Here is a 17,346-nt window from a genome sequence, read left to right as displayed (position 1 = left end):
GTGAACATAGCATGCGTGCATATGCGCAGTAGAAACGTAAGTATTGCGAGCATCGCGCCTGTTCCTAACTGTTCATCTCACTTGTGTCGCACTTTGAAGTAGTTTGAGAACCCGAACACTGTCCGTAGGACACTTGTGCGCATGCACACGTTTGATTCTTTGCATTTGCTGTCCAGGGGACTTTCATTACTGGGGCGGATGTGTTAAGGACGTCATCATGTGACCACACCTACGATGAGCGTGGGGACTAATTTCCGCGGTTGGTGTGCTTCCGCAACAATACAAATGAACTTGTAGACACAAGGCAAAGTATTGTAGAGTGTAAAAATGTAATTTCACACATCCCAAACAATAGGCCACCTCAGGACTTGCTGTGTAAAATTTGTGTACCGCTTTGTAGGGATGAAGACGGTCACGAGGCACACCCCTGCACCCCTACAAAAGGGCACACCCCTGCACCCCTACAAAAGGCCACACCCCGAGCGCATCTTCATTGTCCTTCTAGCTATAGCAGATTGAGGTGTGTTGCCTTTACTGCTGTAGTGACCAAAAGGAAACTAATCAGTATGGCTTCCATTGCTGCTGTTGGGTCATTAGCCTCTGCACCACCCCCAAACCCGCCACCACCCCCTCACCAAGGGCCTGCAGAGAGATATATGGGTGAGGATGTAGAGATCGAGAATGAAGTGGAGGAACTCCGCACTAGGAGCACTCGGCGGGAGTCGTGGGTGTGGCGGTTGTTTTCCGTTTATGGGAAAGTACCAAAAGTATGTGCGAACCTGGTGAAGTGTAACCAGTGCGAGGTGGTGTTGAGTCGCGGGAGATTTGGAGCGTACAGTTTTGGTACGACAACCATGAAGCGACACCTCACTTTGTTCCACACTGCGGATATTCGCAAGGTGGTGCCATGTGAAGAGCATAGTCGTTTGAGTTCCTCCACAGCATCCTCGGTATCCGATCCTCCCACCACAAGAGACACTCCTGTGGGGGAGCGCCTCCCTCCAGCTGCTTCACAAGCCATTTGCAATGCTGTTGACCCTTACCTTTCAAAGGTGACAGTAGTGTGCACGTATTGTGACGCAGTACTCTGCAGGGGGGAGAGTTTTCAAAGTGCTTTTGAGGCTGCAGTCACTGAGCACCAGAAGATCTGCTCCTTACCTAAATAAAGCTCACCCTAAATCTTTCTCTGTTCAGTTTCCCTTTTTTATCCCCGTGAGTGGTATCCCTTCCTTACCCTCCTTTCGCCTCTTCTCCTAGTGTGCCGTGTGCTGTTAAGCAATGAACGTAAAAACAACAAAAACTACATAAAAGGCTCTTTTCAGAGCCGCCTTTCTCAGTATAACAATAGAACTATGAAGTGACGGCCGTAGACCCCTGGGGAGTTCTGAAAAAATTTGAGGAAAAAAGCGAGGGTGCAAGCAGAGCAAACGCAATAAAGTATACGTTGGGAGTAAGTGGCGGCACTGAAAAGAGCCTTTTGGTGGTGTGTTGTGTGGGTCAAAAACAGTGGATTGGGGAAAACGGATTGTCCGATAGGTTAGTGTGATTGCAAAAGAGGTTGCAATGCATTTTGTACATTGCGAAGAAAAATCTGTTTGCCAGCATATGTGAGGTGGACTCCACCTCTGCGGAAAATTAAAGTGCTGCGAAACAAAATGTTTTCATTGTGGAAAGAGGACATGCCAACATCTCTTAAAAATGCACACACAGCCTTATTCACACTGTGTCTCGCTTTCTCTATTTGTGGACCAAACGCAGAAGAATGCAGCCATATTTGTCTTTGGGCAATACAGGAAAAAAGTATTTGACAATTTGGAAACATGTCCATGAGCTTCGTGAGTCCTTCCTTCCTTGCAAATTGCAAATAAGTTCCAGATACATGGCGTAAACTGTTTCCTCCACAATGAATTATCAGTATATCTGGAGGACGCTCTGTCAGTAAAGTAACACAAAGAGGTACCAAGTCCAGCCATCTCATGGCACGCACGCCATGTCAGTGCACGTCCGCATGTGGAAATCCGAGATTTGTAGATAAACTGCAGCTTTCTGCATGCACCTTCAACCAATGTCTCCCAAAACCCAGATAATCTATTTTCGAGCATCAAAAGCCATGGCTGTGCGGTCTCCTGTGAGGGAGGAGACGGTTTTACTAAAGTACGTCGGTCAGAACACACCAACTGAACTTTATGGACCAATCAATCCCTAGCTCCGCTCATTCTCATTTACATGCGGCTCCACCCTTGAATCCCCAGTGGTGATATGTGCTGGCTGCTAACTACCGCCATGTTCGCAGACGTACAGGATCAGAGCGTGACGGCGGTACATTCAAGTACTATTCCCCCGTTTCCCCTTTAAGGTAGGCTCTGAAAAGAGCTATTTGTTTTAATTTTTGGCCAGATACCGTACAGACATCTGGTATTTTATGCATTTTCTGTCCTTGCTTTACTCTTGCAAACATTACAGAACCTTCTCTGAAGCAAGCCTTATGCTCCAAAAGAACATCGCATTTCCCAAAGAAGATAGCGCAACACCATCTCCTTCAAAGTAATGCGCATTGCTTCGAGTAATGTTTTTGTGGCTGCAAAAAAACATACCAACTCATAGCATGAATGCACGCATGCCGCGATTGATGATACACCTCCCGATGCTTTGATCTGGACAGAAAACAGAAGTGTTGTTCCATTGTACTTTCGGGAGTAAAGCAGAAAAAATTACTTTCATTGTTGGGAAGATGGTCATGAGTGCTTCAACCAACTGTGCCAAATCTGCCAACAAAGTACGTGAAGTCAGGTATCCCAAATGGAAAGCACCGTAGTGCAAAATTACTACATTAGTGGTCATTCTACGCATGTCTCTACAAACTTGCAGAGTTGCCACAGCATTGGCATTAGTGTCAACGCTCCACAGCACCTCCACTCCTCGCACATCGAAATGGTGTGCCACATGCCTACTCTCAGCAGTGTTGTAAGCCTTGCACAAAAATGTTTCCAAGCATCAAAACCCTGACCCTCTCCACCTCTGCCATCTTCAGTGTGCGCATCGTCTTTCCACACAAAAGAGTAATGTGAACATCTGATTGGATGATGCCTACAGTTGCCTTTCCATGCAGGATTTGCTGTAGAAACCCGTATGTGACACGCCCTACCAGCGGACAAGCATTGCCTACGTGCGGCACGTAACTCTGACCCAGTCCTTCCACCCTTTCTACAGCGGTACCAAAGCGAGTCCCTCATTGGACACAACTAAGCGGTCGCGCAATCATCCACCAATCACATAGAACATCGCTAATTTTAACTCCGTCATCAACATTGCGCACTTCAAATTTACTGTCGATGATTCTGAATGGAAGTCTCATACCATTGCAAAGCACCTACTTCACAAGCTACTGTGCAAGGATTGCGAATTTCTACGTACAGCTCCATACATGTCCACATGCATCAGTATAGAGTACAGGAATGTATATTTTAATCGGAGAATATGTGGAAGCCTTATGATTTAAATTAGACAAAATAATGCTGCTAAATGTCCATAGGGAATACATAACAACGCTCCCCCTTTAAAGTGCAAGATTGCCAATTTGTCATTCACAAATCGCACGACTGCTTACTGTCATAACCTGTACATAACCTGTACATATGTTGCAAGCATGCTTATTTAGGGCAGACCTCAATTTTGTATATGAAAATGTCGGAGTCCTGTACTCTGTACGGCCTACAGTAATGCTACTTGCAATGTGATCGTATGAGAATAGTAAGCGCTCCCGATTGTAGTGCTGACATTTCCTTCTGAGGGTCTCCCAATTTTTCGACATCGTTCTTTTCATTAACAAGTACAAAATGTTTCCCCATTTAGTACTTTGCCCTATCGCTTACAACCCTCTCTCCTAGGCATAGTACACTTTGTAAAGAACAAGGCATTTCCATACCCTTAAAAGATTTCATTATTTTGGAAGACTTTCAAGTACCATATTGCAAGTACTATGCAAAGACCGCACAGAGTGAAGTGAAATGTGCACATGCACTTGGTTAAAATATGAAAGTTTAATCCTCTTACGAAAAAAGCATAAGTAATGTCTGCAGTATCATCACTGCTGCAAACACACAAAGTAATTGATTTTGTTTTTGTAATTCGCAGTGACGACTACTCTCCTGAGAATCAACAGCATCTACACTGCAGACGACATATCCGAAGAAACCTGGTCATCTTGCACAAAAAAGTAAGTACAGTATAACCTTTATATTGTAACTACTCCATAAAGAGGCTGTGTGGGTTATTTGTTTATTTTGGGCACCAAAGCAAGCGTTGATTTGTAAACCATTCTACCTACAAATATCCATTTATTGAACAAAGAATAACAGGCAGAATGGCTGACAAATCCCTGTGTGTTTGGTACTGAAATAACATAGGTAATCCTTGGAAGGTTAGATTGTGAAAAGAAGTTGCTGTAGCAGGTTTTTGGCATTTCGGTTATTAATAATGGTTCTCGTCAGAAGTAGGCCACTTTGTACTCTCATCTGAAGCACATTGTAGTAGTATACAAACAGTAAAGTAGCCTTACCAAATGATTGTTAGAGTTCACTGTATGTTGACACACCATGACAAAGAGCTTCCCCATCAGACTTATGCACACATGCACACTGCACACATACATTGGACAACAGACCAAAGTATATATTTCTTCTCAACAGACACCAAAGAATACCTACCAAAAAGCAACTCTGTAGAAAGGAATGCAGAATTAGAGCAAAGAAAAATAAAGGTGCCCAATGTAAGCATCCACCTGTTGTAGAGAATCTTGGAACAAACCAGCTAATGCAGTTGGGTAACATAATAAAGGAAGTCTCAACTACCGAAACTGTACCTCCTCCATCAAAAAGTGTCACAAAACACAGACATGTTGTCACAAAAATGGCTGCCAGTACAGCTAACAATGCTTGTAATAATCCTGATGGTGTACGAAGAACCTATAGTAAAAAAAGTATTTTACCAAAAATGTTTCCCCAGCGTCCTTCAGAATCTACTAAGAAGAGGACCAAAATCATTCTCACCCCTTGAAACGTACCATAGAAAGTTAATTCTACAAGCAGTCGTGGACAGTGTAATCCTTCTCAAAAGGAAGTTGTTCATATTAGTGTTAGATAGGATGAAAGCACTAACAAAACTAAGTACCAAACTACAAAAGAAACTCTGCAATAAACGGAATGTGAACAAAAATAATTTCTTGCATGTTTTTGGTGGTTAATGGAGTCACACAACAACCACAGAGCCATATTTTAATGAAGAAGCATACAAACAAAATCAAACAAACACAATTCCATCCATAGCAGTGGACGTGGGTATGAGAAAATCGATACTACCATCATGGAACAAGAAACAATCTCCTGAAAACTCAGAATTACCTCTCGATTCAGCAGAACCACACCGTCCAGTATACAAATGGCCGTGCACATCAATGTGTACCATTCCAAACAAAGCTTTCAAATCTTTACGTCAGTTCCTCAATCAATATGTAAAAGGTAAAGACAAAAGTAAAATGAAAGTGCTGCAAAATATGGATATTTGTGCAGTGCGGAAAGACACAGGACTAAAAGGACATTCATTAGCCTGCATTTCTGGGCCTATTTGCAAAAGTACCTTCCATGATATCAAAAGAATATCTGTACATCATTCCAATGTAAGAAATTTAGTGTTTAAAATATACTGTGCAAAAAGTCCAGCTTCAGAATTAGGCAATTTAAATACCACTCTTCTGCATGGTACACCCAAATACTTACAAGAAGATATGGACCGTATTCAGAAAAAGTATTTTGGAAGTGAGAGCCACGTAGAAAATGCAACAGTTTTAGAACATAGTAGCGACAATTCTGCACATAGCAACCTTCTATTACACACATACAGAAAAGAAATAGTAAAATTTAAAAGGTCATTGGCTGAAGTACCAAACCATATGTGTGTGTGTTGCCACAGAACGTTTTACAAAAGGAACACAGAAAATATGGACATAGCATACAAAATAGAAAACAATGAAGATCTAAATGGGTTGAATTAGCTTTGTACCTTTTAGCTGAAAACAAGTATGAAATAACTGAACGCCCAATATGTTGCAGTTACTATACTGCAAAATTAGACAACAACCACACTCCTTCACGTGCTATTACAAATACTTTGGAATTGTTTCCATTGCCAAAAATCCTGCAACAGCTCAATTTGTATGAGAGCATAATAATTCAAACAGTTCACCCATTTCAAGCAATTATACGCCTTCATCCAAAAACAGCAAAATTACCTTCCTCTGAATTGGTGAAAGGAATTTGTGGCAAAGTAGTTTACTTGCCATTAGATCTAACGGAAAATTTACATACTCTAGGAGTGGAAAGTTCAATAGAGCATTTTTTAATAGTCTTGGTAAATGGAGTACCAACAAAGGACAAAAAAATGTGGCCATTATTGGATTTACACAAAGTTAGACAAGCATTGCAGTATCTAAAAGACAATAATGAGTACTACAAGGAAATAAATATTGATGAAAGCTTAAGGCAAACAACTGAAATAATTCAAGAGCCATCAGAAACTGGACAATTCGAACTTCTGGATCCAGCTACAGTGTACACTCATTTGGACCATTACACAATTCATCCATTGCATTCCAATGAAAGTATAGATGATGCACTAGAAACTTATCAAATGCGACAAACCAAAGGGTCATCAATGAGTATTTGGGAAAAAAGCATAGAAGCACATGCTTTTCCACTGCTATTTCCTACTGGCAAAGGTGGAAGATACGATGATTTACCCACTCAGATTGGGGCATCAGAATACCGCTCATTACAAATGTATTCGCAAGATCCCAGATTTAGACAAAATGTAGAATACATATTCCACCTACTCTATGAAAGTGAATAAGCAACACTATGTTATGGAGTTGCACACATTCTTAAATCTGGAACACACTTTCAAAATATGTCAGCTACGCAGTTAATACAAAAAGTAGAAGAAAAAGATGAGGTATTTCAATCAAGTATAACAAATTTGTTTGCAAACATGCATGGTATAAAGGAATACTGGTTCAGACGGCACAGAGACGTGCGTTGCATGATCAGAAACCTTGGACCACCAACTTGGTTTGTTACTCTAAGTTGTGCAGAATATGCATGGGAAGATTTACATGAGTTCCTACGCATAGCAAACAGCAACAAAAACAACATAGATATATTAACACATGCAGAACTTTGCTCTCTAGATGCAGTTAATGTCTCAAGATATTTCCATCATCGTTTCATTGCAATACTACACTTTATTTGCAATAAAACTGTTCCTCCCCTTGGAGAAGTGCAACACTTCTTTTGGAGAAAAGAATATCAAGCGAGAGGAGCACCACATATTCACATGCTGTTATGGATCAAAGGTGCACTGAACTTGGGCACGACAGTGATAGCACTGTTTTTCAGTTTATCCAAAAATGTCACATGTGAAATCCATTCACAACAGACTAGTGAGCTGCATGGGCAGATTTTACAATTTCAAAGATACAAATGTGGCAAATATTGTCGCCGCAAATACAAAAACAAAGATAAATACTACACCAAATGCCGCTTTGTTTTCCCTAGACCAGTTAAAGAAACAGGTGAAGTAAACAACTTCATGTCTTCAGTTCGACATAGTGTTAAAGGTAAATCACCTAAAAACACGTATTGCATAAAAAGAAGTGAAGAATCAAAATATATCAATGATTATAATGCAATCATTGCCCTATCATGGAATGCAAACATAGATGTGCAGTACATTGCAGACAATTCAACTGCTGTTGCACGATATGTTACAGCCTACCTAACAAAAGCAGAAAAAACAGCTTCAAGACCTCTAGGATGACCTAGCATCAGACAAAACATTATCACAGAAATTGTACAGCCTAGGCATAAAAATGCTCTCTCATAGAGAATGTGGGGCCTATGAAGCAGCAGATTGTTTAACCGGCACTGCTTTGTATGGAAAATCACACAACATAGTATGGCTCAGTCTTGGTCCTGCAAAATCTAGAAAGAGTGCTAAAATCATATGAGGACATAGAAACCATTGCCAGAAATGATCCCAACAGCCAAGACATTCTACAAAACAATTTACTGGACACATACTATCCGAACAGGAGTACCACTCTGGAAAGCATGTGTCTATACCACATAGCTCAAAGCTTTGCATACAAAAATAATGTAAAACCCGATGAAAGCAAACGCAGATATAGAGTGACCGATTGTGAAGGGAGCTTAGTGAAACTTAACAAATGAAGCTTAATTAAACAAGTGAAATTGTCATTAAAAACTCCTCAACAGAAAGAACTATATTACATGTCTCTGTTACAACTTTTCAAACCATGGAAAAAAAGAGGAAGACATACTAGATAATTATGAGTGCTATGAAGATGCTTTCAAAGCAAATGAAAGCACTATCACCGATGTGAACTTTACGCAGTACAAAAGAATGTTACACAATGAGCAGCAACAGGAAGAAGAACTTCAGGCCCAACTAGATAAAGCCTCTTCCGACAGTAGTCAACCTTCTGTAACAGGAAGTCAAGAACCATTAGGATAACCACTAATAGCAAATGAGGCTGAAGTAGCTATGGCAAAAGTAGAAAACACCATGTATTAGTATCAAAAAGATACAGAAGACTTAACTGTACAACAAGCAAAACTTAACAACAATAGGCGCACTATTTTTGAGGACGTAACAAAACAAATTGTACATGGAGTATAACACGAAAAATAATGTACCTGCCAAAATTACACACCTATACTGCTGTACGTCAGTGGTTAAGCTGGATCAGGGAAAACATTCTTAATCAAAATCATCAGCAAGTTCCTTCAACAATTGACAAACTACAAACTGTCAGCTGTTGTAACAGCCCCCACAGGTTTAGCTGCCTACAACATAGGCGGTGTGACTTTACACCAATTACTACTGCTTCCAGTAGAGCATCAAAATAAATTATACTACTACAAACTTTCTGCAGAAGCTGCAATTGAATTACGTAGAGTATTGAAACAAATGAAAATGCTACTAATAGATGAAGTGAGCATGGTCTCCAACACTAATGTTGGCTTTGATTCATCTCAGATTGCAAGAAGTACTTAAAAATAATAACAAAGAACTATTTGCAGGGAAACACATTATCGTTTTCGGAGATCTTCTATAATTGACGTCAGTGAAAGGTGAACCGATTTAAAAAACTTAGGCCACAAACTCTGCCGGAAAACTGTTGGTAGCATAGGTAATGTTAACCTTTGGCAACATTTCTAATACAGAGAATTAACTGAGAACATGCGGCAATCTGCAGATCTCACTTATGCCAACATTTTTATAAGTATTAGATTTGGTGTATTATCGCAAGAAGCACAAGCTGTATTGAAAACCGGCATATCCATGCATTTTATGGCGATAATGCATGTGCAATTGATGTTTTGGAACAAATAGCGCACAAAAATGTCAATTGTATGGGGGGCTTAAAGCCAACTCTTGCAAGCTGTTTCAAATGCAATGAAACAATGTTAAAGAAAGAAATGCAAGCAATAATAGAAATTTGCGCCACAGACAAACTAGACGTACATGGTATGACAGTACCCATGTGTGAGCAAGCCATAACAAGACTAAATAGTTTAGAAAATTCAATCTCCAACACAGCTGGGTTGGAAAAAAATATTGAAATTATCATTAAATTGGAGAGTAATGCTTAAACGTAACCTTGATGTAGAGCAAGGGCTAGTTAATGGAGCACTGGGCACAGTTGTTGGCTTTCAATCATACCCATGTGATAGCAACATTCAGTTTGTAAATATTCCCTTTGATAAAGTTTCAGAAGTGAAAAGGATAGGGCGCTCAGTTGCTTGATTCCTTCTCTTCAAAGACATGTATGTACGTAGAGTGCAATTTTCTCTAACTCTTGCATATGCAGTTACCATTCATAAATCCCAAGGTCTTACCCTAGAGAAAGCATTGATAGATATAGGAAACAGTGTTTACGGAAGGCATGAGCTACGTAGCATTATCATGCTTACGTACACTTGACGGTCTATTGCTAATAAACTTTGATTCAAGTAAAGTCAAAGCTGATATTCCTTGCATTCTAGAATACAATAGATTGCGTTCACTGTACACCCCTCATCTGAAACAATACCCTGTTCCAGATAAAGTGAAACATGGTAAAAGAAAAGTAAATGAAACAGAAATGCAACAGAATGCAACAGCAAATTCTGCAAAGAAAAGAAAAGAAGCTAAAGTTTCATCAATTGCCGTAAACATAGAAGAACCTATTAGGGAATGTAAACCAGGCACGTCGGCAAAGAAGCAACAGAAAAAATGAAAAATGCACTCAGATACAGAACTTGCTGGCCCATTCAAATTTGCAAATGAAAGTGGGGTAAGTTGCTATGCAAATGTAGCAATGAATATTCTATTTCAATTGCCACCAATTGTTAACAATATTTACCTGCACAGTACAGACCAATTGTGTTTGCAAATGTTAGTGCTGCATAGAAATGTAACAAGCAATCCTAACACATAGTGTTCATGGAGTAAGGCAACAATTGGACGACTGTGCTGGAATGGTGAGATTCACTATGAACTCACAAGAAGATCCACAAAAATGTCTAATGTACATACTATTAGTATTGGAAAACAAAAGCATACCTGTAAATGAAATCCTCCAAATTTCGAACATGTGGAAACATACATGCAGTCTCTGTAGCAATGTGATGCAGGAAGAAATCCCAAATGAGCGATTTGTGTATATTTCTATACCAAATAGTGAGAGCATTCCATTTCAGCAACTTGTACAAAATGCAAACTATGGCAGATTATGTAGTATTTGCAATTCAGACAATCGCTCCACCTTACTGATAAAATCACATAGTGCCCACGTAACACTTATGCTTCTACGTTATAATGCAGATGGCACCAAAAACAACTGCAAACTGACTGGATTCACACACGGTCAAGTGTCACTTGGAAAGAAAACCTTTACAACAGTAGGAATAATCTACCATGCAGGAGCTACAACCAATGCAGGTCACTACACTGCATACATTAAAAAGAATTCTGGAGGGTATGAATGTAATGATAGTCACACTTAGGAAGCGCACAGTTTCTTTGTTAAAAAAGATGATTCGAATTAGCACGTGTCTCTAGCTTGGCTTTCAAGCATATGTGAGTGCACTGTGTCGTGCTAGAAAACACATGTTGGGCCACATAAAGAGTGGGCCATGTGTCTGCTGCTTTCTAGATGAACAGAACTGGAATCTTTAATGGGTTTTCTCTGTCAAGCAGGTGCAGAAGTGTTTAAAAAAGAAGAAAAAAGGATATTCTTCGGAGAATCTTTCTCTCTCGATTATTTCGTAAAGGTGGGACCCTCGGGGTTAATTGGTTTGGGGATCCATAGTCCAAATGCACTGACTCTGGGTGATCTTATTGTCCTCTAGGTCAGGTCATTTCATAGCTCACCGGTTTCTGTGGTAAGGGGTAGTTAAACCACATTCATCAGGGCTTAGATTGTGGGCATGTGGGTGAGTGCCCTCTTCGTTACTATTGCAGCGTTGTCTGCATTAATACGGTTCCTCTACCCAATCCATGTAGATAGTAGTTTTTGCACGGAGGGGTGAGGCGGCCTGAGACCTGCTGCTCGTGTCTGGTGGGCCGCGCGCGAGGAGTTCTCCCAACTGGTGGTCCCAAATGCGTGCTTTTTCTTTTTTTTTTTATTTGGTGTAAATACCTCCAGTAGTTTTTTTTTAAAAAAGACAAAAATGTAAGTGAAAAACATTAGTGATATCTGTCTCCGCGGACAGGACAGGGATTGGGCAAGCGGCTTGCGTGATGTCCGCAGACATCTGACGTGCTTTCCTATTGGCTGCAGTGAAGCGGGCACTGCGTCTATTTTCAGAGACGCCCGCCCTCTTTGTTTATCGCATGAGAGGCTTTATCAACAGGAGCGGGATCTGCTGTCTGCACAGTGTAGATGTGGGCTGCTTCGGCTCTGCATCGGCCACGTGTATACCTGTAGGCAGTAATGTTTCTTTAAAGGTGGTGTGGTGCAGGCCCCCTTGCCTCTCTCTTGTTCCCCCCACCCCCCCGCTCATGGCCCATGTCTCTCTTGTTCCCCCCACCTCCCTGCTCATGGCTCTTGTTCCCCCCACCCCCCTTCTCATGGCCCATGTGTCTCTTGTTCCCCACCACCCCCCGCTCATGCCCCGTGCCTTCTCTGTTCCCCCCACCTGCCGCTCATGCCCTGTGTCTCCCTCCTTTTCCCCCCACCCGTTGCTCATGCCCCGTGTCTTCCCTGTTCCCCACCAGCCCCCCACTCATGCCCCGTATCTCCCTGTTCCCCCCACCCCCCGCTTATGCCCCGTGTCTCCCTCCTTTTCCCCCCCACCCGCTGCTCAGGCCCCTTGTCTCCCCTGTTCCCCCCACCCCCTGCTCATGCCCGGTGTCTCCCTCCTATTTCCCCCCACCCCCGCTCATGGCCCGTGTCTCCCTCCCGTTCCCCCTTACCACCCGCTCATGCCATGTGTCTCCCCTGTTCCCCCCACCCCCGCTCATGCCCCGTATCTCCCCTGTTCCCCCACCCCCTGCTTATGCCCCGTGTCTCCCTCCTTTCCCCCCCACCCGCTGCACATGCCCCTTGTCTCCCCTGTTCCCCCCCACCCCCGCTCATGGCCCGTGTCTCCCTCCCGTTCCCCCTCACCCCCCGCTCATGCCCCGTGCCTCCTCTGTTCCCCCCACCTGCCGCTCATGCCGTGTCTCCCTCCTTTTCCCCCCACCCCCCGCTTATGCCCCATGTCTCCCTCCTTTTCCCCCCACCCACTGCTCAGGCCCCTTGTCTCCCCTGTTCCCCCCGACCCCCTGCTCATGCCCCGTGTCTCCCTCCTATTTCCCCCCACCCCCGCTCATGGCCCGTGTCTCCCTCCCGTTCCCCCTCACCACCCGCTCATGCCATGTGTCTCCCCTGTTCCCCCCACCCGCCGCTCATGCCCACATGTCTCCCCTGTTCCCCTCGCTCATGGCCACGTCTCCCCTGTTCCCCCCACCCCCTGCTCATGCCCCGTGTCTCCCTCCTTTTCCCCCCACCCCCTGCTCATGCCCTGTCTCCCCTGTTCCCCCCAAACCCCCGGTCATGCCCCGTGTCTCCCTCCTTTTCCCCCCAACCCCCGCTCATGCCCCGTGTCTCCCCTGTTCCCCCCCACCCCCTGCTCATGCCCCGTGTCTCCCTCCTTTTCCCCCCCCACCGCTCATGCCCTGTCTCCCCTGTTCCCCCCAAACCCCCGGTCATGCCCCGTGTCTCCCTCCTTTTCCCCCCCAACCCCCGCTCATGCCCCGTGTCTCCTACCTTCCCCCCCGCTCATGCCCTGTGTCTCCCTCCTCTCCTCCCACCCCCCCGCCCGCTCATGCCCCTTGTCTCCCCTGTTCCCCCCACCCCCGCTCATGCCCACGTCTCCCCTGTTCCCCCCACCCCCCGCTCATGCCCACATGTCTCCCCTGTTCCCCCCACCCCCCGCTCATGCCCGTGTCTACCTTGTTCCCCCCACCCCCGCTCATGCCCCGTGTCTCTCTTGTTCCCCCACCCCCCGCTCATGCATGTGTCTCCCTCCTTTTCCCCCCACCCCCCACTCATGCCCCTTGTCTCCCCTGTTCCCCCCACCCGCCGCTCATGCCCACGTGTCTCCCCTGTTCCCCCCACCCGCCGCTCATGCCCCGTGTCTCCCTCCTTTTCCCCCCACTCCTACTCATGCCCCTTGTCTCCCCTGTCCCCCCACCCCCTGCTCATGCCCCGTGTCTACCTCCTTTTCCGCCCACCCCCGCTCATGCCCTGTGTCTCCCCTGTTCCCCCCACCCCCGCTCATGCCCCTTGTTTCCCCTGTTCCCCTCGCTCATGGCCACGTCTCCCCTGTTCCCCCACCCCCCGCTCATGCCCCGTGTCTCCCTCCTTTTACCCTCCACCGCCCGCTCATGCCGCTTGTCTCTCCTGTTCCTCCCCGCCCCCGCTCATGCCCCGTGTCTCCCTCCTTTTACCCCCCACCCCCTGCTCATGCCCACGTGTCTCCCCTGTTCCCCCACCCCCCGCTCATGCCCTGTCTCCCTCCTTCCCCCCCGCTTATGCCCCGTGTCTCCCTCCTTTCCCCCCCACCCGCTGCTCAGGCCCCTTGTCTCCCCTGTTCACCCCCCCCCTCGTCCCCTCATGCCCCGTGTCTCCCTCCTATTTCCCCCCACCCCTGCTCATGGCCCGTGTCTCCCTCCCATTCCCCCTCACCACCCGCTCATGCCATGTGTCTCCCCTGTTCCCCCCCCCCCCGCTCATGCCCCGTATCTCCCCTGTTCCCCCACCCCCCGCTTATGCCCCGTGTCTCCCTCCTTTCCCCCCCACCCGCTGCTCATGCCCCTTGTCTCCCCTGTTCCCCCCACCCCGCTCATGGCCCGTGTCTCCCTCCCGTTCCCCCTCACCCCCCGCTCATGCCCTGTGTTTCCCCTGTTCCCCCTCCCCCCACCCCCGCTCATGCCCTGTGTCTCCAACCTTTCCCCTCCACCCCCCGCTCATGCCCCGTGTCTCCCTCCTTTCCCCCCACCCCCCGCTCATGCCCTGTGTCTCCCCTGTTCCCCCTACCCCCGCTCATGCCCCGTGTCTCCCTCCTTTTCCCTCTCCCACCCCCTGCTCATGCTCTGTGTCTCCCTCCTTTCCCCCCACCCCCGCTCATGCCCCATGTCCCCATGTCTCCCCTGTTCCCCCACCCCCCGCTTATGCCCCGTGTCTCCCTCCTGTTTCCCTCCACCCCCGCTCATGGCCCATGTCTCTCGCCCCGTTCCCCCTCACCCCCCGCTCATGCCCCGTGTCTCCCCTGTTCCCCCCACCCCCGCTCATGCCCCGTGTCTCCCTCCTTTAACCCCCCACCCCCCCGCTCATGCCCCTTGTCTCACCTGTTCCCCCCACCCCCTGCTCATGCCCCGTGTCTCCCTCCTGTTTCCCCCACCCCCGCTCATGGCCCGTGTCTCCCTCCTTTTCCCCCCCACCCCCTGCTCATGCCTCGTGTCTCCCCTGTTCCCCCCACCCCCGCTCATGCCCCGTGTCTCCCTCCGTTCCCCCCCCTGCTCATGCCCAGTGTCCCCATGTCTCCCCTGTTCCCCGACCCCCGCTTATGCCCCGTGTCTCCCTCCACCCCCGCTCATGGCCCGTGTCTCTCTCCCCGTTCCCCCTCACCCCCCGCTCATGCCCCGTGTCTCCCCTGTTCCCCCCAACCCCGCTCATGCCCCGTGTCTCCCTCCTTTCCCTCCCACCCCCCGCTCATGCCCCGTGTCTCCCTCCTGTTTCCCCCCACCCCCGCTCATGGCCCGTGTCTCTCTCCTTGTTCCCCCTCACCCCCCGCTCATGCCCCGTGTCTCCCCTGTTCCCCCCCACCCTCGCTCATGCCCCGTGTCTCCCTCCTTTTCCCCCCACCCCGTGCTCATGCCTCGTGTCTCCCCTGTTCCCCCCCACCCCCGCTCATGCCCCGTGTCTCCCTCCGTTCCCCCCGCTCATGCCCCGTGTCTCCCTCCTGTTCCCCCCCACACCCTGCTCATGCCCCGTGTCTCCCTCCTTTCCCCCACCCCCCGCTCATGCCCCGTGTCTCCCCTGTTCCCCCCACCCCTGCTTATGCCCCGTGTCTCCCTCCTTTTCCCCCCACCCCCGCTCATGCCCTGGGTCTCCCCTGTTACCCCCCACACTCCACTCATGCCCTGTCACCCTCCGGTTCCCCCCACCCCCGCTCATGCCCTGCGTCTCCACTGTTCCCCCCCACCCCCCAGCTCATGCCCCGTGTCTCCCCTGTTTCCCACACCCCCCGCTCATGCCCGTGTCTCCCCTGTCCCCCCCGCTAATGCCCCGTGTCTCCCCTGTTCCCCCCACCCCCCGCTCATGCCCTGTGTCTCCCCTGTTACCCCCAGCCCTCGCTCATGCCGTGTCTCCCTTCCGTTCCCCCCAACCCTCCTCATGCCCCGTGTCTCCCACCTTTTCCCCCCACCCCCGCTCATGCCCTGTTTCTCCCTCCTTCTCCCCCACCCCCTGTTCATGCCCCGTGTCTCCCCTGTTCCCCCACCCCCTGCTCATGCTCCGTGTCTACCTCCGTTCCCCCACCCCCTGCTCATGCTCCGTGTCTCCCTCCTTCCTCCCCTGTTCCCCCCGCTCATGCCCCGTGTCTCCCCTGTTCCCCCCGCTCATGCCCCGTGTCTCCACTGTACCCCCCCACCCCCTGCTCATGCCCCGTGTCTCCCTCCTTTCCCCCACCCCCTGCTCATGCCCCGTGTCCCCCTCCTTTTCCCCCCACCCCCTGCTCATGCCTCGTGTCTCCCCTGTTCCCCCCACCCCCTGCTCATGTCCCGTGTCTCCCTCCTTTTACCCCCCACCCACCGCTCATGCCCTGTCTCCCCTGTTCCCCCCCCAAACCCTCGGTCATGCCCCGTGTCTCCCTCCTTTTCCCCCCAACCCCTGCTCATGCCCCGTGTCTCCTACCTTCCCCCCGCTCATGCCCCGTGTCTCCCTCCTCTCCTCCCCCGCCCGCTCATGCCCCTTGTCTCCCCTGTTCCCCCCACCCCTCACTCAAGCCCCTTGTCTCCCCTGTTACCCCCACCCCCCGCTCATGCCCACGTCTCCCCTGTTCCCCCCACCCCCCGCTCATGCCCACGTCTCCCCTGTTCCCCCACCCCCGCTCATGCCCCGTGTCTCTCTTGTTCCCCCCACCCCCCGCTCATGCCACGTGTCTCCCTCCTTTTCCCCCCACCCCCCGCTCATGCTCACGTCTCCCCTGTTCCCCCCACCCCCACTCATGCCCCTTGTCTCCCCTGTTCCCCCCACCCGCCGCTCATGCCCACGTGTCACCCTGTTCCCCCCCCACCCGCCGCTCATGCCCACATGTCTCCCCTGTTCCCCTCGCTCATGGCCACGTCTCCCCTGTTCCCCCCACCCCCCGCGTCTCCCTCCTTTTCCCCCCATCCCCACTCATGCCCCTTGTCTCCTCTGTCCCCCCACCCCCTCTCATGCCCCGTGTCTACCTCCGTTCCCCCCACCCACCGCTCATGCCCCGTGTCTCCGTCCTTTTCCGCCCACCCCCGCTCATGCCCTGTCTCCCCTGTTCCCCCCCACCCCTGCTCACGCCCCTTGTTTCCCCTGTTCCCCGCTCATGCCCACGTGTCTCCCCTGTTCCCCCACCCCCCGCTCATGCCCCATGTCTCCCTCCTTTTACCCCCCACCGCCCGCTCATGCCCCTTGTCTCTCCTGTCCCCCCCACCCCCCGCTCATGCCCCGTGTCTCCCTCCTTTTACCCCCCACCCCCTGCTCAT

The sequence above is a fragment of the Ambystoma mexicanum genome, chromosome 8 (assembly GCF_040938575.1).
Source record: "Ambystoma mexicanum isolate Mex_15411 chromosome 8, UKY_AmexF1_1, whole genome shotgun sequence".
In the NCBI taxonomy this organism is placed as follows: domain Eukaryota; kingdom Metazoa; phylum Chordata; class Amphibia; order Caudata; family Ambystomatidae; genus Ambystoma; species Ambystoma mexicanum.
This window is presented reverse-complemented; position numbering follows the sequence as displayed.